Genomic DNA, 22,657 nt, shown 5'->3' with positions numbered 1-22,657 from the left:
GGCGTCCTTCCCAGATTCCCGCAAAGGATGCCAGGTCGATCCCGCAACCTGGGTTTCAACAATAACAGGGAGGTGAAGACAGTCCCGGGAACTCAGGGAGGGAGTGGATCTCAGGTTCCACGACAGAATTTTCGTTTTCTTAAGTCTCGGCATGTAGTCAGATCATTAAATGATACTTTTCATTCTCACCATAGTTTACTTCCTCGTTTCCCTATCACTGAACATTTTGGTTATTTATAAATTTCTGCTTGTAGATAATATACAAATACATGCATCCATACTGCCTTTATTCCGTTGAGTTATTATTAATAATTTATCTCAATTGGTATAAGTGTCAGGAGCCTGGGAATTCGTCATCATTCCTCTCCACTAAGATCCTTTCCAACGCCAAATCCACTAATACCTCTATCCTGTTTCTCACCTTTGTTTTTGTTCCATGACCATAATTCAATTCCTTATTATCTTCCTTGGGACTATTTGTAACATCTACAAAGACTTAAAAGTCCCCACATCAAAAATGATCAGTCTTGGTAATTCAGGAAATCCATAACTAAACCACCAGGAGACCTCAGAACTAAAGACCACCATCTGTGACAAACATAATCCCTGTGTAGTTGACTGTTCTTCAAAAAGCAGCAAATAGCTGTTTTTTTCCCCCAGAGATTGCCCTCCTGGCCAGTGCCACGGGCCTGCGACTAAGCAGAGTCAAGTACTTGCGAATTTTCTTTTTTGTCTTTATGGTTTTATCGCTTCTCTGGTTTTCACTGTATGTCACCACAAAGATAATTTTAGAAATATTTAGTGCACAAATAATTAAAAAAATAAATATAGCTACATTTATACAACAAACTTTGTGATACTGCAGGACAGGCACACTAAACCTCCATAACAATTAAGAGTCTTAAAATGCGTAGCAATGAAGAAGCTAATCTTATTAACAACACTTCAGCATCTTACTTCAGAAGCGCTGGCCTGAATACGTGCAAATTGTTTAAGAGGAAAAGTCTGGAGGTAGTTAGTTGGGATCTCCATATATTACTTGGAAAGAAGCATCATAAATAAAGACATGCCTCCTTGATCTGTCACTGAATATTTTGACTCTTTCTTTTATTTAGCAAACCATGTGAAGAAAGCACTCAGGTGTAAGAGTGCTAAGGCATACTCTGGGATGACGATGGATTGTCTGCCTGTTAACAGATACCATTATTAGAGGAAGCAGATGATTAATGAGAAACACTGAGCCAGAGGTAAAGACAACTTTTCAAAGAAGTTGTACCAAACCCCAGGCAGCTACATTCAGTGCTCACGAGGCCACTGTGGTCAGATGCTGCATGTGTCTGCAACAGCGTAATGGCATTTGATACATGCTGTAAGATTTTTAGCACAGTAGCATGGCTGATAAGGGGACCTATCCTTAATATCTCTTTAAAAAATGTATTAATGGCTGAATTTAAACTGTCTCTACTTCCAACGACCTAATGGTGTTGAGGTGACGTACGCTCACCTGAGAAGTACTTTGTTATCCTAAAGATGTTACACCTTTCTAAAAATCTCACGTCAAAGACATGTTTCTACAATATGTTGTATCAGAGAAAGGTAAAAATCAGCTGTACAGAGTTCAAATGAAATAAAACCAGAAAATAAATTAATTAACCATGCCCACTTTTTATGATTGGATAAAATAAAAAGGGTACTTAACTCATCTTCAAGACTGTTCAGGAACATAATATGTAAGTATTCTCAACACAAATACAACAAAATCTACAAATACAGACTATTGGTGTAGTGCAAAGAGACCTGTGGCAAAATCATATTCTTTTGCAACTAAGAAAGAAAATAGGGCAATGTGACTCCACTAGGGCTAGTAGCTGCTGATATTGCCTATTTTCATATTTCTTTGCTCCTGAATGGCACTGACCTTTTGATATCATACTGAAAATAGATTTTCTCCTTGACAAGAAAAATCTTGCAAAGTAAATAAAATGTTACCTTATTTTAAAAGAAAAAAAATCTTTAAAAAACCCCAGTAAATCACATGTAAATCAATGAAGTTAGAACATTCCCTCACACCATACACAAGAATAAACTCAAAATGGCTTAAAGACTTAAATATAAGACATGATTCCATAAAACTCCTAGAAGAGAACATAGGCAAAATATTCTTTGACATAAATCGTACCAATGTTTTCTTAGCTCAGTCTTCCAAGGCAATAGAAATAAAAGCAAATATAAACAGATTGGACCTAATCAAACTCATAAGCTTTTGAACAGCAAAGGAAACCAAAAACAACATGAAAGGACAACCTACAGAATGGGAAAAAATATTTGCAAACTATGTGACTGACAAGGGCTTAATTTTCAAAATATACAAACAGCTCAATATCAGAAAAGCAAACAACCCAATCAAAAAATAGGCAGAAGACCTAAATAGATATTTTTCCAAGGAAGACATACAGATGGCCAAGAGGCACATGAAAAGATGTTCAGCATCACTAATAATTAGAGAAATGTAAATCAAAACTACAATGAGATATCACCTCACACCAGTCAGAATGGCCATCATCAAAAAGTCTACAAATAATAAATGCTGGAGAGGGTGTGGAGTAAAGGGAACCCTCCTACACTGTTGGTGGGAATGTAAATTGATATAGCCACTGTGGAGAACCATATGGAGGTTCCTTTAAAAACTAAAAATAGAGCTACCATATGATCTGGCAATCCCACTCCTGGGCATATATCCAGAGAAAACTCTAATTTGAAAAGACACATGCAGCCCAATGTTCACTGCAGCATTATTTGCAATAGCTAAACATGGAAGAAACCTAAGTGTCCATTGACAGATGAGTGGATAAAGAAGATGTGTTGTATGTGAATACATATATGTATATATATATATATATATATACACAATGGAATATTACTCAGCCATAAAAAAGAATGAAATAATGTCATTTGCAGCAACGTGGATGGACCTAGAGATTATCATACTAAGTGAAGTAAGTCAAACAAAGACAAATATCATATGATATCACTTATGTGTGGAATCTAAAAAAATGATACAAATGAACTTATTTACAAAACAGAAATAGACTCACGGACATAGAAAACAAATTTATGGTTAACAAAGGGGAAAGGGCAGGAGGGATAAATTAGGAGTCTGGGATTGATACAGAATACTATATATAAAATAGATAAACAAGGACCTACTACGTAACAGTGTGTATATATATATATATATATATATATATATATATATATTCACTGTGTGTGTGTGTGTGTGTGTGTATATATATATATATATTCACTGAATCACTTTGCTGTACACCTGAATAAGCCTGTCCCTAAAGGGGAACAGACTTAGGAACTTCAGCCATAGGAGAACACCCTAAGTTCCAGGACTCCACTGAGGAAGCAGAGGCAAAGACAAAGAAGTGGAGGGAGAGTGGTCTCCTGCGAAGCAGATGCGGATCTGAACTATGGCTTGGCTGTGTGGCTTTGGTCAGTTAAGGGGTCCTTGGGGCCCTCGCCTGATAACTGAGATAAGTGTGTCAGTGAGGGATTCTGTTTGGCTCAAATTATCACAACGACAGTGGCTGAAACACATAGGTCAGAGGAAGCAGCCCGGGGCTGATCCAGGGGCTCTGGCTTTCTGCCTTGCTGCCCTTAGCTGGGCCTCTCTTCCTCAAGACGCTAACTTGCCTCCCCTACCTCCAAACATGGTGCCTTCAAGAAAGAAGGGGGAAGGTGCAGGGAGAGAGGCCCAGGCTGCTGAATTTAAACAGGGTTTCCCAGGAACCCACTATCAACCACCCCTTACATTCCACTGCACGGAAGTACATCACACGGACACCCTGAGCTACAGGGAAGCCTGAAAAATATAGTTGCGTGTGTTTAGCATGGACAGACTGTTTCCCCAAAACCAAATCAAGTTTCTATTAGTGAGAAGAGGAGCTAAGAACCACACATCAGTGTCTTGCCACGGCGCGAGTAATGGGCTCCCTTGAGGACACGGAAACAAGACAGCACAGAACCCAGAAGCCTCTGACTTCTGTTCCTCAGCCATCTGGGTTACTCTGTAACTCGATTTCCTCCTGTGTTTCACCATTACTTCTATATCTTCACTTTATACACCGAATGACCAGGCCATATCACCATTTCAAATCCTGTCACGTTTCCCATAAAGGATGGTGACCCAATTCATGTCTGATATTCTCCAAGTGAAGTGAGTTTGGGTGGTATCAAGGACCATTACGGAGCTTTTGTGTTACTTTACAGATTCATGCTTCTCTTTAAGGAGTTTGTGTTAAGTCATAAGGAAACAGCTAAATCATCGATCAGGACAAAATACTGCTTAGTTGTAGTGCTTAGGTGCCAGCCAGCCCAGCCTGGGGTGACGTGGCTCAGGGACTCCAGTATTTTCCCACTGACAGCTTAATCTGGAAGTAGACGAATTCCACCCCCTCTTAGCTCTGTGCCAGCTGCGGGAGGCCGTAAGCCCTGGCGAGAAAGTATCAATAGTTTAGGCACCATTATTCCTCCTCCTTCCTGGTTCTCCCTTCTACCCTGACGCTCCATCTTTCAGCCCTGAATAACGAAGGTGTCAGATCAGGCACCCCAGAAAAATCTGAGGATGTTTCAGAAGGACGGGAAGTTAAAGGAGGGAAGAGGCTCACGCTCAGGGTCTCTGCAAAGCTGGAGGAGGCTTGTCAGAAACCGCAATGCTTGACTTCATAGTGACCTCTGCCTGAGAACCTGCAATAAGGAAAAACTTGTCTGAACCACAGTCATCCGCCCCCTTCAAATTGTGTCGTGTTATTTTTAGTTTAACCATAGTCTTTGAGGCAATGGTTTCCCAAAGTTATTTCTAGCTCTAACTGATAGTGTTTATGGTTGGAAAAATCAGACCTCGTCTATCCTCGATGATTTCCCTTCAGATATCATTATGGGATTAACAGTGAATGCCTCTAAAAAGATTACATCTACGAGAGAGAGAGAGAGAGAGAGAGAGAGAGAGAGAGAGAGAGAGAGAGAGAGAGAGGGAGAGGGAGAGGGAGAGGGAGAGGGAGAGGGAGAGGGAGAGGGAGAGGGAGAGGGAGAGGGAGAGGGAGAGGGAGAGGGAGAGGGAGAGGGAGAGGGAGAGAGAGGGAGGGAGAGAGAGAGAGAGAGAGAGAGAGGAAGGGAGGGAGGGAGGGAGAGAGAGAAGGCAAAAAAAGGAAAGCATGAATCACACCACATGCCTATTCGAGACGCTCTCCTCTGGGAAATTTTAATTCTCATTTAGAATGCAGTAGTCTGACTCCTGTATTCTATGAAGAAGATCAGCTTTTAATATGAAGTTAATCAGAATTTGAAAACTGAAAGGAGTATATTTTCATACAAGGTCAACTTTGACTAGGTACTAACATCAAATAAGCCCTTAGGAAAATCTGTTCTGTCCACAGTTTACACGGAAGCCTGAGCAGGACGTGAACAACAAAAGCAAAGTGGACGACAGTTTGCCGGAGGATCTTTTCTGAGCTCCTCCTGTGTTCATTCACTCACAATAATTCATTCCACGAAACTTCTTGAGTGTCCAGCCCTTAAGGGGACAATCGCTGCGGCTGGTTCTTCTGCAGCTCAGAGGTGGAACGTGGAGGCCCTCAGGGGTGCAGTGTCCGCTTTCATCTTCAGTGGCTGAAGAAGAGGGTGGCGGCTGGCAGGCTGGCCTGAGGTCACGACTGCCACTGAGCAGACTCTAGGTCTCCTGATGCATGAGTTCAGTGAATCGTTGCCATGGAGCTTTGTTCCAATGTAAGTTCCGAGTCAGTGTGATATCGTGCCTTCTTTCTGAAGACAACTGCTAGATTCCATGAAGCTCAAAGTGGGAAAACTGTAGAAAACCACTCTTTGTCTTAGCTCCAAACTTTCTAATTGTCAATCTCATTGTCGATAATGTTGATCTAATTGTCGATAATGTCGATCTAATTGTCGATAATGTTAAAAAAAATTTTTAATTTTTTTAACATCTTTTTTTTTTTAACATCTTTATTGGAGTATAATTGCTTTACAATGGTGTGTTAGTTTCTGCTTTATAACAAAGTGAATCAGTTATACATATACATATATCCCCACATCTCCTCCCTCTTGCATCTCCCTCCCACCCTCCCTATCCCACCCCTCTAGGTGGTCACAAAGCACTGAGCTGATCTCCCTGTGCATAACTTTATTTTCTATGCCTGTGGGTCTATTTCTGTTTTGTATATAAGTTCATTTGTATCTTTTTTTTTTTTTTTTTAGATTCCACCTATAAGCCGCTTTTTTCTCTCTCGGGAGGTCCTCCTGCTGAGCAGACTTGGGTGCAGACTTGTTGATAACTGTCGATAATGTCGATGTAATTGTCGATAATGTTTTTGTCAAGTGACTTTTACATCACTTCAAGAATGTTTGGCCCTTAAACCAACAAAACAAAGTCTTCCTTTTATTTCATGAAAAAATACAGCATGAAGAGTAGGAGTGTTTTTTGTTCTTGGGAATGGTTTTGCTTAATATTTTTGAGTTGGTGGCATTATTGATTTGTCCATCCATGACTTAGATGTAAGCATTTTTAGCTTAAATAGTTTAACTTTGGAAATGGGCATCACATGATATAAGCTCATACCCAAGCTGACTTAATTTATGAAATTGGCTATAGAACAAGGGTTGGCGAACTATAGCCGTGGGCCATATCTAGCCTGTTCCCTGTTTTTGTACAGCTTACAAGCTAAGCATGGTTTTTACTTTAAAAACAATGTGCAGGACATTCATTAAGGATTGCTGTTGGGCTGCCAAAAGGATGTGAAGGAAGTAGGACTGGGCAGAGGGAGAAATTGAACTGTAATGCCGTCCTCTGCTGACCCCCTGGGGAGCTCTGGAGCTGGCATTACCTTTCAGAGTTTTCTTGAGTTGGGATGCATTGCAATAAATGTGGGCTGACCCTGGAAGGAGGTGTAACTTTGACCAGGGCAGCTTTCTTAACGAAGGCTATCCTCAAAGAGGGATGATGCCTCAAGATGATCTTCTGTCAGCCCTCCCAGCAGCTGGGGAAGCAGTCCTTCTCTCCCGAGGAGGCTCCAGACTGGCCCAGGGCCTTCCTGAAGAGTCAGCCCAGCACACTTCCCGTGCCTCTTTCCTAGCTCTGCCCTGTAGCTCCCTGGCTTCATGACATGGGGTAGCACAGAGAGAAAGACCTAAGGAAGAAAGCATCTAAGAGAGAAGGAAAGGACGTTTCTCTAGAGCTAGAGCTGAATGTAAGCTAGATCCTCTCTACAGCAAGAGCACCCAAGTCTGCTCAGCAGGAGGACCTCCCGAGAGAGAAAAAAGCGGCTTATAGGTGGAATCTTAAAAAAAAAAAAAAAAGATACAAATGAACTTATATACAAAACAGAAATAGACCCACAGGCATAGAAAATAAACTTATGCACAGGGAGATCAGCTCAGTGCTTTGTGACCACCTAGAGGGGTGGGATAGGGAGGGTGGGAGGGAGACACAAGAGGGAGGAGATATGGGGATATATGTATATGTATAACTGATTCACTTTGTTATACAGCAGAAACTAACAGACCATTGTAAAGCAATTATAGTCCAATAAAGATGTTTAAAAAAAAGATGTTAAAAAAATTAAAAATTAAAAAATTAAAAAAATAAACTTATGGTTGCCAAAGGGGGGTGGGGAGGGATATATTAGGAGTTTGGGATTAACAGATACACACAACTGTATATAAAATAACCAACAAGGACTTACTGCATAGCACAGGGAACTATATTCAGTATTTTGTAATAAACTATAAGGGAAAACAATCTGAAAAAAGAATATATATGTATGTGTGTGTGTGTATATATATATATGTATACATAACTGAATCACTTTGCTGTACACCTGAAACTAACACAACATTGTAAATCAACTATACTTCAATAAAAAAATAAAATTAGGGGCTTCCCTGGTGGCGCAGTGGTTGGGAGTCTGCCTGCTAATGCAGGGGACACGGGTTCGAGCCCTGGTCTGGGAGGATCCCACATGGCGCGGAGCAACTGGGCCCGTGAGCCACAATTGCTGAGCCTGCGCATCTGGAGCCTGTGCTCCGCAACAAGAGAGGCCGCGATAGTGAGAGGCCCGCGCACCGCGATGAAGAGTGGCCCCCGCTTGCTGCAACTAGAGAAAGACCTCGCACAGAAACGAAGACCCAACACAGCCAAAAGTAAATAAATAAATAAATTTAAAATAAAATAAAATAAATTTCAAAAACTGAAAAAGAAAAAAAAAGTGATTGTCAGTCTCAAGAGTGGAAGGGTCAATGAAAACAGACCCTCAGTGGGCACAGTGTAGGGCCTCGTACGCGTCCCTGGTCATGGTGAGGACTCCCTCTGCAGAGGAGCTCTGTTAATGCCTGACTTTGTAACCCACTGGGTAGAGTAATGTCAGAGCAAGGAAGGGGGAGTCTGGACTCCCTTTTAAAGCTGACCACCCTTTTCTCCCCATTGACACGAAATCTCTTTGATTAACCCTACGACTTCTACCCTAAATCCCTTCTGCTGATATAAGGACCTTTTCTCATGTGTTGGCAACATTTTCCTCTCCTGCATAACTCACTTCAGAGTTCATCTCATCCGGTAAGTGGTCAAGATCAAGGTTACTCTCACACTAATACTGGATTGACTGGCCTCACCTCCTACCCTCCCGGAGTTTGTGGGATATGTTTACAAAAGTAGAGAGAGAACCAACTCTGAGCAGCTGTGTTATCTTGCCTTCAGGGATGGTGCTTTGTGTATAATAAGCAGTCAGTAAATATTGAACCAGTGCAACAATTACAAATCATAGAAAGATGAATGACTCACCAACACTGCATGAATAAAGTGGTCCCCAGAGATCTTGGTTCACAACATACTTCAACAACACCTAGTTATGTGTTGTGTTGTTGTTATTACTATTATTATTATTGATTTCTTTCATTCTTTTATCTTTTTAAAGTCTAGAGCACCCCTTTACTGGAACAGATGTCAACGTCAATTTTATCTAGGAAACGTGTACTATAGTGCCTCTGTTGCTAGTTATTCTTTAGTATCGAAAATCTAACATTCCTACAGTAGTTTCTGATCAATCTAAGTTTTTGTAGGAGAAATTACTGCATCTGGGTGGATAAGGAGATTAAAAAAAAAAGAGGGTTGATTTGAAGCTGTTTATATTGGGTTGGCCAAAAAGTTCGCTCTGGTTTTTCCCTAAGATGTTATGGAAAAGCCTGAATGAACTTTTTGGCCAACGCAATACTTATGGCTCCTCTGTAAGGGAAGTTACTCCTCTTGCAGTGATGTAAACCCTTGGTGGAAAATGATAGGTAAATGAAGCAGACCTGCAGGAAAATTTAGTGCAGACCAGCAAATTTAGTGCGTGAATTGAGATAAAGTCTCATTTCAAAAACACAACTAAACACTTCAAGTGTTTCAAACACTTACTAAAATGGGATCAAAGTGCATAAGAAAAAAATAGTGAATTATTACTTGCCCTGCCTAATTTGAAAAGATGCAAAATAAATCACAGTTTAAAGTTAATGCCTCAAAGCACACAAAATAACATCTATTCCAGTGTTCCCCTTTACTTATAGGGATTATTTGCTGGATAATTCATCCTCTCCATCAAAGGAAAACCTCAGAGGTCGGAGCTGTGTATTCTTTATTGCTGCTTTCCCTGCAACAATAACAGTCCCTGGCACCCAGTGCTTCATAAGTAAGTGGAGGAACTTCCCCACATCATACTCCCAGCAGCGAGTGTTATCGGTCCCAAACTAAAGTTTTATTGGAAAAATTTTGATGGATTCACTTCACGTTAAAACACAGATGTAAATATAGTAAAAGTCATTATTCTCTCCCTGTATAATGAGTCCATTATTTCAGGTTTTATAGATCCTTGGTACCCAAGGATCTCTTTGGTACCCAATATCTCATGAAATCTGTCCTCACAAAATTTTATATCAATAATTTACACCTTACTGTTAATCATTTGTTTTACCTTCTGAGACTAGGTGAGAAGAGATAGCATTTCCATTTTAAATCTTGTTGCAAATGTTAAGACCAAAGCTCCTTTTCCCAACAAAAGCCAACAAGAGTAGTACGTAAATCTGGGGTGGTTTTTCATATCACGCAGGTAACCACTTCCTGTGCTTTTGCAAAAGGTTGTCTTTAGACCTTGTAACATCTGTGTGCACAGGCAATGGTAAGTAAGTTGCTTGAAGACAGGCTAGAAAAGTTAAGTGATGGAAAAAGTGAAAGAAATTTTTGGATATAGAATTACAAGTTTGAACAGAACCTATCACTTACATTTACATATAAACTGTATTGTACTGTCCATTTTAACATACACACTTGTCTTAACCCAACCAATGACCCATTTTTATTTTGTTTGAAGAGGAAGACATCTGAATTTAGAGAGTTATGTGACTTTTGACTGGCCACATATACAATAAATTAAAAAATCAGTTTCAGCTGAAGTTTCACTTCAAAGCTCATGGTTTTAATTATTATGCAATCTCCCATTAAGAAACTTCGACGCTAATTAAAAATCTGGCCAAAAAGCCAATTCTTACAACAGGCTGTACTTCACAGAAAACTTTTCTGAAATGACTGTTTCACGTAGAAATGCACGCCTACAGCCATGCCTCAGCTCAAGAAGCTACACTTGAATTATACACTGTTATTCACCCTGGCTACTCAAAGACCATCACCTGTGGGTCCTGCCAGAAGTACCCTGTTTGTCAGAGTTCTGCCTGTTTTGTATGTATGTTCTGCCTTCCTCGATAAGAGACCCTCTGTCTTAATTAACTTGGCTATGGGAAAAAAGTAACACTGTCCTACAGAGGCAAGAGAAAATCCCGGGATTGACAATAATATTAGGGTTAAAAGATGATAAATACTGTCCATGTCAGGATAACCTTTCTATAGGAGTGGGGACCCAATGTTCTTCCAATATTCTATAACAATTTTCTTTTTTGAAAAATTAACTTATGTATTTATATTTTATTTTTGGCTGCGTTGGTCTTCCTTGCTGCCCGCGGGCTTTCTCTAGTTGCAGCGAGCGGGGGCTACTCTTCGTTGCGGTGTGCAGGCTTCTCATTGCAGTGGCTTCTCTTGTTGCAGAGCACAGGCTCGGGCTCTAGGCGCGTGGGCTTTAGTAGTTGTGGCTCGCGGGCTTAGTTGCTCTGCGGCATGTGGGATCTTCCCGGACCAGGGCTCGAACCCGTGTCCCCTGCCTTGGCAAGTGGATTCTTAACCACTGCACCACCAGGGAAGTCCTATAATAATTTTCTTTCAAACTAGATCTGTCTACAGAAAGGAAGATTTAGCTTTTAGGAAGAAAGTTGCTAGTACATTATTAAATTAGAAAAATTAGCCAATTTAATTTTAAGCCTGAAGACCTGGGTTTAGTATTGAGACCTAGAGCAAATTGCTTAGATTCTCTAGGTCCTGACTTCCTTTTCTGAAGTGAAGAGGCAATAACGTCTACTTCTCAATGTGGCTTAAGGCTGGAATGCAATAACATTACCCTAAGGTGTTTTTTAAACTGGAAAGAACTAAACAAATACATTACCACTGCAGATAAAAAGTTTTATCAGTATATTATTCCCAGTGATACTTTACAAATGTACTCCAATGTATGGTTCCGCTCTAGCAAAGTATTTAACAGATACTGTGAATTCGTAACAATTGTTTCTTAATCTGTTCAAAATTGAGCAGGATATGGGTGTGTACCAGAGAACACTTTATTTTTCCATTATTTCCACATTTGGAAAAATTGCAGAGATTTATGGAAAACTGGAGGGGATCACATGCTGAGTTTTAAACTAAAATGTCTGACAAAAATGAAATAAATGTAAAACAGTTGTCAGGTTGCACTACTCAGATAGAAATTAAGATGTTCCTTCTAAGAAGCGAGAGTGAGCACAGACTCAGATGAAGACAACACCTCTAAATATTTACCTCAATTTTGATTCGTAGTTGAAAACATTCATTTTCTTAATAATCATCACTAGTATTTGTACCATCTTATGTAGTTGGTTTATTGAATAATTAAACTGAGTAGAGATATATATATACAAAGTTATTTTATATTATTTCAAGTGCCCCCTTAAACTGTTACGTCAAATATTCCTTTCCCACCCATAGCATTTTGTTTACAGTCCATAATTTTCTGTCACTTTTCAGTTATTTAAAAACTCAATCTGGGGTGGGGTAGGGATGGATAGGGAGTTTGGGATTAGCAGGTAATCCTTGATAAATAACAAGGTCCTACTGTATAGCACAGGGAACTACATTCAATATCCTGTGATAAACCATAATGGAAAAGAATATGAAAAAGAATGTATATATATGCATAACTGAATCACTTTGTTGTACAGCAGAAATTAACCCACTGTAAATCAACAATACTTCAATAAAATAAATTTTAAAAAAACCTCAATCTGGTCCAACCTCAAATGTGAACCTCTAGTTTCAAATCTGATTTAAACCTTATCTTCTCCTCACCTCCCGGGTATCCCCATCCCATAGTAGCTGGTGTCCAAAGATGGCCCTTAATGAACCATGGCCTTCGTCGTCCCTCCCATATTGGATCTGAGCTGGGCCTTTCACTCCTATTAACCAGCGGAAAGGCTGCTGTGCCAGTTCTGAGCCTAAGTCAAAAGAGGGCCTGGCAACTTCTTACTTTCCACTTTGGGAAGCCCTGAGCCGTCATGTAGGAAATCTGGCATGTCAACGTGTCGCGTGGAGAAACCACGTGGAGAAGGAAGAGTCCTGAGTCCAGTCACCCCAGAGTCCTAGCTAAGCCCCGCCTTCTAGGTTTCTCCACCAAGGGGCGGGACATGGAACTGGGCCACCCTGCGCGTGAAAGCCTACTCAAGGCACCAGGTGACTGCAGCTCTAGCGACCTGCTCGTGGAGCAGAGCCACCCAGCTGAGCCCCACTGACTCTCAGAAGCAAGAGAGAAAAGTTACTGCATCCTGGGGTGGTTTATTACGCAGCAGTGCAGAACTGGAACATTCCCCACGCCCACCTCTATCTGGCCGGGGAGAGGGGACATGATTTTTTCTTTCTCTTCTCTACCTTCCTCTTCTGCTTCTAGCTTTTTGTGTTAGGGACTGGTAAGAGGGATGAAGGAACGGCTCCTGCACCAGATGATGTGCTGGAGTTGGCCTGAACCATGTTGTTCGAGCTGACTGTTAAACGTTAAAGAATTTTATGGGCCAATTGTTAAATATGCCACTATTAAAAGTTAAATTACATAAAATGATAATGAAATAAATTATATTGAAAAAGAGGTAATAAGTACTCAAAACTCGTCACTTCCTATGTTATTTTACTATTATCTATCCCTTTAAGGTTATTTACGTGTCTTTTCACTGTAGGTGGAGATACCATCGAGCCACGTGCCACTGTGTGTCCTTTACAACTTCACAACCAGTGATGTCATGTCGGTAGCTTAAAATCAGCCCTGGTGGAAATCCTTACACCATGGAAATGGGCAAACATTAGAAATCAGTGCTTTTTTCCCCTCTGGATTGAGCTGGTTGGTAACTTTGCCTACAGTCCTCTGCTGTATGTATGTGTATCATCTTTGGTCCATCCTGGCTAGTGGGTGATGCCTTCTCTGTCTGTGGAAGGCATGAAAATGTTGGCCCCATAAGGGCTACATGCATGAGCTTTTTGAAGGTATCCAGTGAGAGCTCCTATTCTCCCAGCTCCTAATGGTGGAAGCTTGTTCCGCTTCCTCATTTTGGCCTGTAGAAGGACACTCTCAGCCTCTTGCTACTAGGTCCTTTGTAGCAGTGGATAGCCCTTATGTGTAAGGCAGAACGGATCAAGCCCACCACCTTCCTTGATGTCCATCTGACCCACCAGATAAGGTTGGCCTGAAGATAAAGGAATATGGTGGTCTGGATAAAGAGTTCACTGTTAATCTAAGTAATCGTGAGTGCCCTGAGTTGGGTTCCCTGGGAAGCCAATTCTGAGTTGGAACTTAGTGACAGAAAGTTTATTAAGCTGGGGGTTAAAGAAGAAGAAAAATCGGGCAGAAGGAGAAGCTGGGCTGGGGGGCAGTCGCAGTAGGAACTCTCCGTACACCGCGGGGAGCTCTGAAGCTGGAAGGACCCTTCAGACTATGCGTGGTCTGCCCAGAGGGGCACAGGACCTTGGGCAGGGGGCCCTCTCCAGCTGAGGCAATTCCCAAAGGGGGCTGACTGTCAACAACCTTCCCCCAGCTGGGGCACACATGTTTCAATCTTGAAGGGAGGATCTGGCCGTGCCACTGCAGACGTGACAGCCCTTTCCTGGTGCTGGGTGGGTCTACTTTGTATGGATTCTGGGGCCAGCTCCGCGAGGATTCTGGTGGGCCTCTAAAGGGAACTTACAGGAGGACAGACAAACGACACCCCCACCACCGCAGTAAGCCTCAAGGCCACACATGATACTCATTCTCCCCCTCCTTTGCTAACCATTCAAAATCCCCTTTGCCCTCGGCTAGGGGCTCTGCTGGTCTCTGGGGATTCCTTTGGGGGAGATCCGGACTCTCATCCCTGAGGGGTTCAGTCCCCTTTCCCAGGCTGTGACTGCCGCATCTATGATGGACGCACGTTGACGAGTACCACGCTGTAGTGAGAGAGCACTAAGAGCAGCCCAAGTGGGCCACCTGCGTGCCGAACGTAATCCTCTCTGCCCTCTCCGGGTAATGGCAGTTCTTCCTTCCCGTGACTGATGGTCAGAGTGGATTACCCCTGCTAGGCCTTTGGCGTGAGTTGCCCAAAGCGGTTGGGCCGCAGGCGTAGCTTAGGGCGCGGTGGGATTCTCACGAGGCTCCCTCTTTGGGATCCAAACTCTAAACTCACAGAAGTCAACTCATGGGGACTAGAGAATGAATTCCCTAAGAGAATATTGGAAAGTGTTATTTAGCCTAATAAGTAGATTAATGAAGGCTTTGTTATACATCTTCTGTTGTGTATCACTGTGCTAGGAAAAGACAGAATTTTTACTCTACATGAGATGACAAGTAAAATCAACAAGACCTAACAAGACCTAATTCCTAAACCATTTCTAGCCAGTAAACTGCAAAATAGAAAATAAATCAGTGAGGTGATCAGGAGTAGTGAGAAGTATTTTAGAAATAAATTTCAGAGCAGATAAATCAGCAACATTTGGATGCCAGGTCCTTGGGGTTTAGTTCTTCCCTTAGTTCCTTCCTGGTTGACCGAGTTGGCCGCCTGTGGGATGTGAGGGGCCTCAGAGAGAATTTTCGGAGAGCTTGGAGAGCACAGAACGGGAAACCAAGCACATCAGGTGTGTTTCTTGATGTTTGCAACCCAACACAAGATTTAATTATCATTAAGCCCTAAATGTGTAATTCTTTCTGACCCATCTTAACACACTGCTCTGCGTTTTCCCAGTTTGGTGTTAGTAAGTAGAGATCAGCAGCGTCTGCCCCGTGCACATTCAACAAGCCTTCCCACATCAACATCCACACTAACACTAATATCGACACTAACACGAACAGTATACTGACAACAGCACATCGTACCGAGGGAAGGGCTAAGCACCTACATATATCACCAGTATTAGTCCTTACAGCAATACTATGATGAAGACCTCATTATTATTTTTACTTTACAAACAGGACACACGGGCGTAGAAAGGCTGGGAGGAATGATTAATACCAGCAGGAAGAGAGAAAACAGGAGGAGCTGTGAGATTTCTTTCGTATCCTTTGGCTGCTTTTCATACAGCTGCCATGCCTAAGTTCTTTTGCTCTAGTGATTACAGTTTCCAAATAAAAAAATCAGGACTGACGGCTTTAACAAATGCTTTCTGTGCCGCTGGAGGGAATCAGAGGCAGCCAGTACTGTGAGTCCGAGGAAGCGTCGGGGCTGAGGGCAGGCGTGGAGGCAGCTCCCGCTGTCACACCTCGGCTGTGTCACCACGCACCACCCGGGGGACTCCGGGCAAGGGCCCCTCTCTAAGCCTGGGTTTCCCACCTGCAAAATGAGGGTGATGAAGGGTGGGCTTCTCCTACACTGTTGGTGGCAACGTAAACTGGTGTAGCCACTATAGAAAACAGTATGGAGGTTCCTCAAAAAGCTAAAGATAGAGCTGCCATATGATCCAGCAATCCCATTCCCGGGCATTTATTTGGACAAAACTATAATTCAAAAAGATGCATGCACCCCTATGTTCACAGCAGCATGGGTCACAATGGCCAAGACATGGAAGCAACCTAAATGTCCATCAACAGATGAGTGGATAAAGAAAGTGTGTGTGTGTATATATATATATATATATATATATACATACACACATACATACACACACACAATATGGAATACTATTCAGCCATAAAAAAGAATGAAATAATGCCATTTGCAGCAACATGGACCTAGAGATGGTCATACTAAGTGAAGTAAACTAGACAAAGACAAATATCATAAATCACATATGGAATCTAAAATATGACACAAATGAATTTATCTACGAAACAGAAATGGACTCACAGACATAGAGAACAGACTTGTGGTTGCCAAGGGGGAGGGGGTTTGGGGGAGGGACTGATTGGGAGTTTGGGATTAGCAGGTGCAAACTATTATATATAGAATGGATAAACAAGGTACTACTGTATAGCACAGAGAACTATGTTCAACATCCTGTGATAAACCATAATGGAAAAGAATATTAAAAAAAGAATGTACACACATATATATATATATGTATAACTGAATCACTTTGCTGTACACCAGAAACTAACACAACATCGTAAATCAACTATACTTCAATTAAAAAAATAAATAAAAATATTAAAAATGAAGGGTGGTTTTGACAATTAAGCATGATAGCCCATGCAAAACATTTAACCTGATGCTCCAGTTATGTAGTTTCAGTGTCAAAACAGTTCTGAGTTATATTTGAGATGTAACCCAGTGAGGGTGACATGTGTACTCTGTTTTGGAAAACATAAGACCCACTGTTGTTCTTTTATTTTTAATATCTTTATTGGAGTATAATTGCTTTACAATGTTGTGTTAGTTTCTGTTGCACAACAAAGTGAATCAGCTATAAGCATACATATATCCCCATATCCCCTCCCTCTTAAGCCTCCCTCCCATCCTCCCTATCCCACTCCTCTAGGCTGTCACAAAGTATCGAGCTGATCTCCCTGTGCTATGAAGCAGGTTCCCACTAGCCATCCATTTTACGTTTGGTAGAGTATATATGTCATTGCTACTCTATCACTTTGTCTCAGCTTCCCTTCCCCCCCCCGTGTCCTCAAGTCCGTTCTCTACATCTGCGTCTTTATTCCTGCCCTGCCACTAGGTTCATCAGTACCGTTTTTTTTAGATTCCATATACGTGTGTTAGCATACAGTATTTGTTTTTCTTTTTCTGACTTACTTCACTTTGTATAATAGACTCTAGGTCCATCCACCTCATTACAAATAACTCAATTTCGTTCCTTCTTATGGCTAATATTCCAGTGTATATATGGGTCACATCTTCTTTATCCATTCATCTGTCGATGGACATTTAGGTTGCTTCCCACAGTTGTTCTTTTAAGAACAAGCTTATCTGGATTTTGTTCCACTCCTAGCTCAGGACTGTCATGGTGCTTTTCTTTTTTTCTTTCTTTCTTATTTTTCTCTAAGATCTTATTTTCCAGGCTCCCAGAGCTCCTTCTCTGACCATCTGGTTTTTGGGCCCAGTTAATAAGATAATGTTTTGTTTATTTGATTGGATTTTCATGATTTGGTGGCTTCTGTGCTGATTATCTGATCAGGGCTCTCATTAACTACCTTCCCTTTAGCTTGTCAGCAAACTAACTCTGAGAGTTTTTCTACTTACCAGATCATCCGAATAATTACATAGACATTCTTGAGCCTGAGGCAAAGATTTTAGATCCCTGAACTCATTTTATCTCCTGCTAAGTTCAAAATTAGGAGAGCTGCCTCTTGGCAGTGCAGTGGCTCTTTGGCTGGCATTTCTGCTTTGGGAGTCTTTTCTTGGATGGTGGGGGGTTGCTCGCTATTTGGAGAGACCACTGTCACATGACCAATTTGTTTCTAAACTCAACAGCTGACCCTGAGCAAGTTGGTGCTCTGAGGCACCTTGAAGAGTTAGTCAGGCCCTGGGGACCCACCTCCTGGGAATCACCAGTGCCACTGTACCCTCTCCCTGCTCAGAAGGGCTCCGGGCTTGGGGTTTAATGTTCTGTGGCCAAGTGGTCTTGAGATCCTTCATAATTTTATCTTTGCATTTGTGTTTTGTAAGTGAAGTCGAATGGGACCACAGAGTGTGCGACAGGGGCTTGGAGCCTGCTTTATACATGGTCCCTCTTCCTGCCATGTTGCTGCTTCCCTGGGACAGGCTCTTGGCTGCCTACAGCCCCTGCCTTGGTCCAGCAACCGCTGTCTTCCTCTGGCCTCCGGTGGGGCTGGGTGCAGGTTCAAGGACAGTTACAGGCAACCCCAGGTGCTGAGATGGGTGTGGGACTGGGAGCCCCATCACAGTGCAGGTTTGCCCTCGCTCAGGGAGTATCCCTTTGACCAAGGGAGTGCTACCTTAAATAGCAAATAAAAATAAATAAGTACAATAAAAATAAAAAGCACCACGACTGGTTGAGAAAGAGACCTCAGAAAAAAAAAAAAAAGGGGAAAAGATATTTTCTTGCTTGGTGAACAAGAAGCCCTGCCTCTGCATCTTTTACTGGGCCCTGCCAATTATGGAGCTGGCCCTGCAGGGACTTGAAGGAGGTCCCTCCCGCCGGGCGTGTAGCGCTGTGAGCGCCCCCATCCTAACAGGCAGGATGGGAGAGCCGGGCAGGGGGCTAGGACCTCCAGAGGCTGTGGTAGGACCAGGACTCTCCCAGCTCTGGTTACTGGCAGCTCATCCGCTTTTTGACGCTTTCAGGCTTCTTGACCAGGCCTCTCCCACACCCGCAACACCCTCGTGAAACTAGTTACACAGTAGAAGCGGAGCTTATTTTTCTGCTCCTCAAACTGAATGCGGGGAAATGCAAACACGTCTCTGCAGTTTCCCCAGAAGAGCTGAATCCCAAGAGAATCCCCAATACTATAATAGCAGAGTGAAAAAAATCAACGCAACGTTTGCTGTCTGGTTTCTAGATCTATCATATTTTCCACATATTTTCTATGACATATTTATATAAACTATAACTTTGTACTAAATCAGAACATCTAATTGCTGTTCCAATGAACAGGCGCTGCTGTTGTGGTCACTGCTTCCGAGTTGTGACTGTTCGGCCCTCTGGAGCAGGATGGTAGCCCCTGCAGGAAGGAGGCTCTGGTTCCTCTTTAAGTCTGAGTAGGTAAATATTTGTGTTCAATCTGACGCAGGTTCTCCCCAGGGAAGTGAAGCCGGGTGGCTGAGTTTGTTTCTCTTAGGAGGGCGCTATCGTGAACTTTGGCTTGTTTCTCCTTCTTAAGAAAATAGTGGCTCTGGACAGTCCCCGTTGTGGTTGCTTACACTCACTGCCCGAGTGAAAAGTGCCATTATCCCGGTGTAGGAGCTTTTAATTTCACACAGTCTCTCCCAAAGAAACCAAAAGCAAGCTGTTCTCATTCTCCACGTTACCAAATTGGTTCCTCTTACAAAACATATTACCTAATGTCTACTAAACAGCCCCGACAAAGATGTCCAAAGAAGGTCACAAAGCCAGTGTGGCACCTGGGTCCCCTGTGTTTGGTTCAGAAAACCTGGGTTCTAACCCTTGCCCTGTTATTTACACCGAGTTGTGGAAAGGAAAAGATGACATATGAGAGCCTCGCAGAGCCTGCGACAGAGGAGGTAACTAATAACTGTTTGTTATGAAAGGGTATTAAAATCACTTTTGTGTACTTTAAAAATCTCACTTCAGTTCTTATTATCGACCAGAATGGAAGAAGTGTTACTTTATAATTTGAACAATATAGTATTTAGGATGAGAATTTATTCACTCTAATTTAATTGCATGTGGAATTGTGGGTTATTAGGTACCTGTTTTGCCACTCTCTGTACAGATGTCACAGGCAGGACAATGGAGAGTGGGACTTCCCACCAGTAAGTTCCGGTCTGCTGTGTGTCTGACAGCCTCGCTCTCCAGAAGCCACGTGACTGTAGCTCCCAGGGGGGCTCAGCCAGGAAGCTCCGGGCCCCCTCACCAGCTGTAATTCGTGCCCTGTCACTCAGCAGCAAGGAGAGGGTGTGTAAACCCAGTGTAAACTGCCACCGGGCATCAGGGAAATCACAAAATGGAACCAGAAAGCTAACATATCTTTTTTTGGAAAAGCCGTTAGGGGTTCCAGGTCTTAAGTGTTTTAGGCACTAGAGGGATATATATAATCAAAGTATCCAAGTTAAAATAGCCAAGATATGGAAGCAACCTAAGTGTCCATCAACAGATGAATATATATATATATATATATATATATATATATATATACACACACACACATACATATGTATACACAAATATACATACACATATATACATATATATACATATACACACACACACAATGGAATACCATTCAGCCATAAAAAAAAAAAATGAAATTTTGCCACTAGCAGCAACATGGATGGACTTGGAGGGCATTATGCTAAGTGAAACAAGTCTGACAGAGAAAGACAAATACTGTATACTATCACTTACATGTGGAATATTAAAAAAATACAACAAACTAGTGAATATAACAAAAAGAAGCAGACTCACAGATACAGAGAACAAACTAGTGGTTACCAGTGGGGAGAGGGAAGGAGAGGCAAGATCGGGGTAAGGAATTAAGAAGTGCAAATTATTAGGTTTCAAATAAGCTTCAAGGATATATTGTACAACACAGGGAATATAGCCAATATTTTACAATAACTATAAATGGAATAGAACCTTTAAAAATTGTGAATCACTATGCTGTACATTTGAAACATATAATACTGTAAATCAACTATACCTCAATCAAAAAAGAAAAAAGAATCAGAAAAAAGTAGTATCCAAGTAAAGAAAGCTTTCCATAACAAATTAATTTTAATAATAATATAGTAAACATTCCATATGTTAAGTCAGAAATCTATTAATTTATAGTTGGTTGAACAAGATTCAGCTGTTTGTGACCTAAAAAATAGTAGATCCTTAGGATTCTATGACTCTAACGCTCACACACTTTTACCATATAACAATTTGTTTTGCTAATCCTGTGTATCAGCTGAACCCAGAAGGTATCCATGATTTTAGTATAATTTTAGTATTAATTATGTTCTTGGACAGGAAGCATGCCATTGAGTTTTGGGCTACACTACAGACGTCTAGTACTTTTTGCTCAGAGGAGGCATTCAAGTCACAATAGTCATTAACTGAAATGGTTTACAATTTGAAATCCTCATCTGGAATAAGTGGTTAACTCCCTATTGTATCCAGAATACTGTCTATAATTTGGCCAGAACCCTCACTGCCCCACCTTGCCAAATAAGGGATATTTAGAGAACTGGAAAGTTCTAAGTCCTTAACATTCTGAAGTGTTTCCAGAGTGATGATTACTGAGCTAAGATCCATCTGATTTGAGGCTACACATAACAAAGGTATTTCCACTTGATTTGGCTACTGATTAGAGAGCCAGGAAAAATAACACACATATCAGAGAATCATTGCCTCATCAGCCAGAAAAAGCATCCACCATTTTTAGGATGTTAGCCAGTAAGGGCCTTTCATTGGTGCCAGAGGCTCAGGACCCAAAGCAATCTTTGTGTTTTCTGTCTCTGATATTTCCTTTTAGGGACAGTAAAGCTTCAACTTCTCTTCCATGCATAAGTGCATGTATTTGGTTATCCTAAATATTGGGCTGATGCTATCAGCAAGGTCGAAAGACAAACTGACAGACGATTTAGCTTCAATTGCTGCTCTGCACTAACTGCCTGGTTACACAAAGGTGAATGACTGTGATGGGCCATCTGGAAACATAAATGTTCAGTTATTATTTGTGTTGGGAGGCCCTTGATAAAAGCGTCATTACTTTCCAGAGAGAACAAGTGTTCCTGCCTGCCAGCTGCAGGGAATATGGTCCTCTTCACTCTCTGCTTTCTGTGGCTTGACTTCACCAAATGTCTGACCTTGGCTCTTTGTACAGCTGAGAAAACGAGGGAGGGAAAGGAGGCTGAGAGAGCTTATAAAAGATTGGTCACAGATAGAGAAAAGGCTCAACACCTTCATCCCCTACCTTCATCCTGTAACGGAGGCGCTTGCACGCTTCCCAGTGACTGGGCATTTTGATGTCAGAAACAGAGATTATTTAACAAGAGGGACATTCCAATCAATGTCTTTTTCTGTCGGCAGAAAAGTAGTATATGGGTCTTTTAAAGAAGAATATGCACACGGAGAAAAATAATTTTCATTATACTAGACTCTATTACTTATACTGTACTAATATTGATAGAATGTAACTGTCTGACCCCAGAAAATAACCGCTCTTTGCTTCAATCTCTTTATCCCTAAAATGGGGATACAATAGTACCAACTTCAGAGGTGACTGAAAAGACTGAATGAGCTAATATATGTAAAGTGCTTAGAAAAGGGATCAGTGAGCTATGGTCCGTGGGCCAAATCCAGCCAGCTGCCTGTTTTTGTTTTCTTTTA

This window comes from Balaenoptera borealis (genome assembly GCF_965194805.1).
Source record: "Balaenoptera borealis genome assembly, chromosome: 9".
Taxonomy (NCBI): domain Eukaryota; kingdom Metazoa; phylum Chordata; class Mammalia; order Artiodactyla; family Balaenopteridae; genus Balaenoptera; species Balaenoptera borealis.
The sequence above is the reverse complement of the archived record's forward strand: the minus strand, read 5'-3'. Positions refer to the sequence as shown.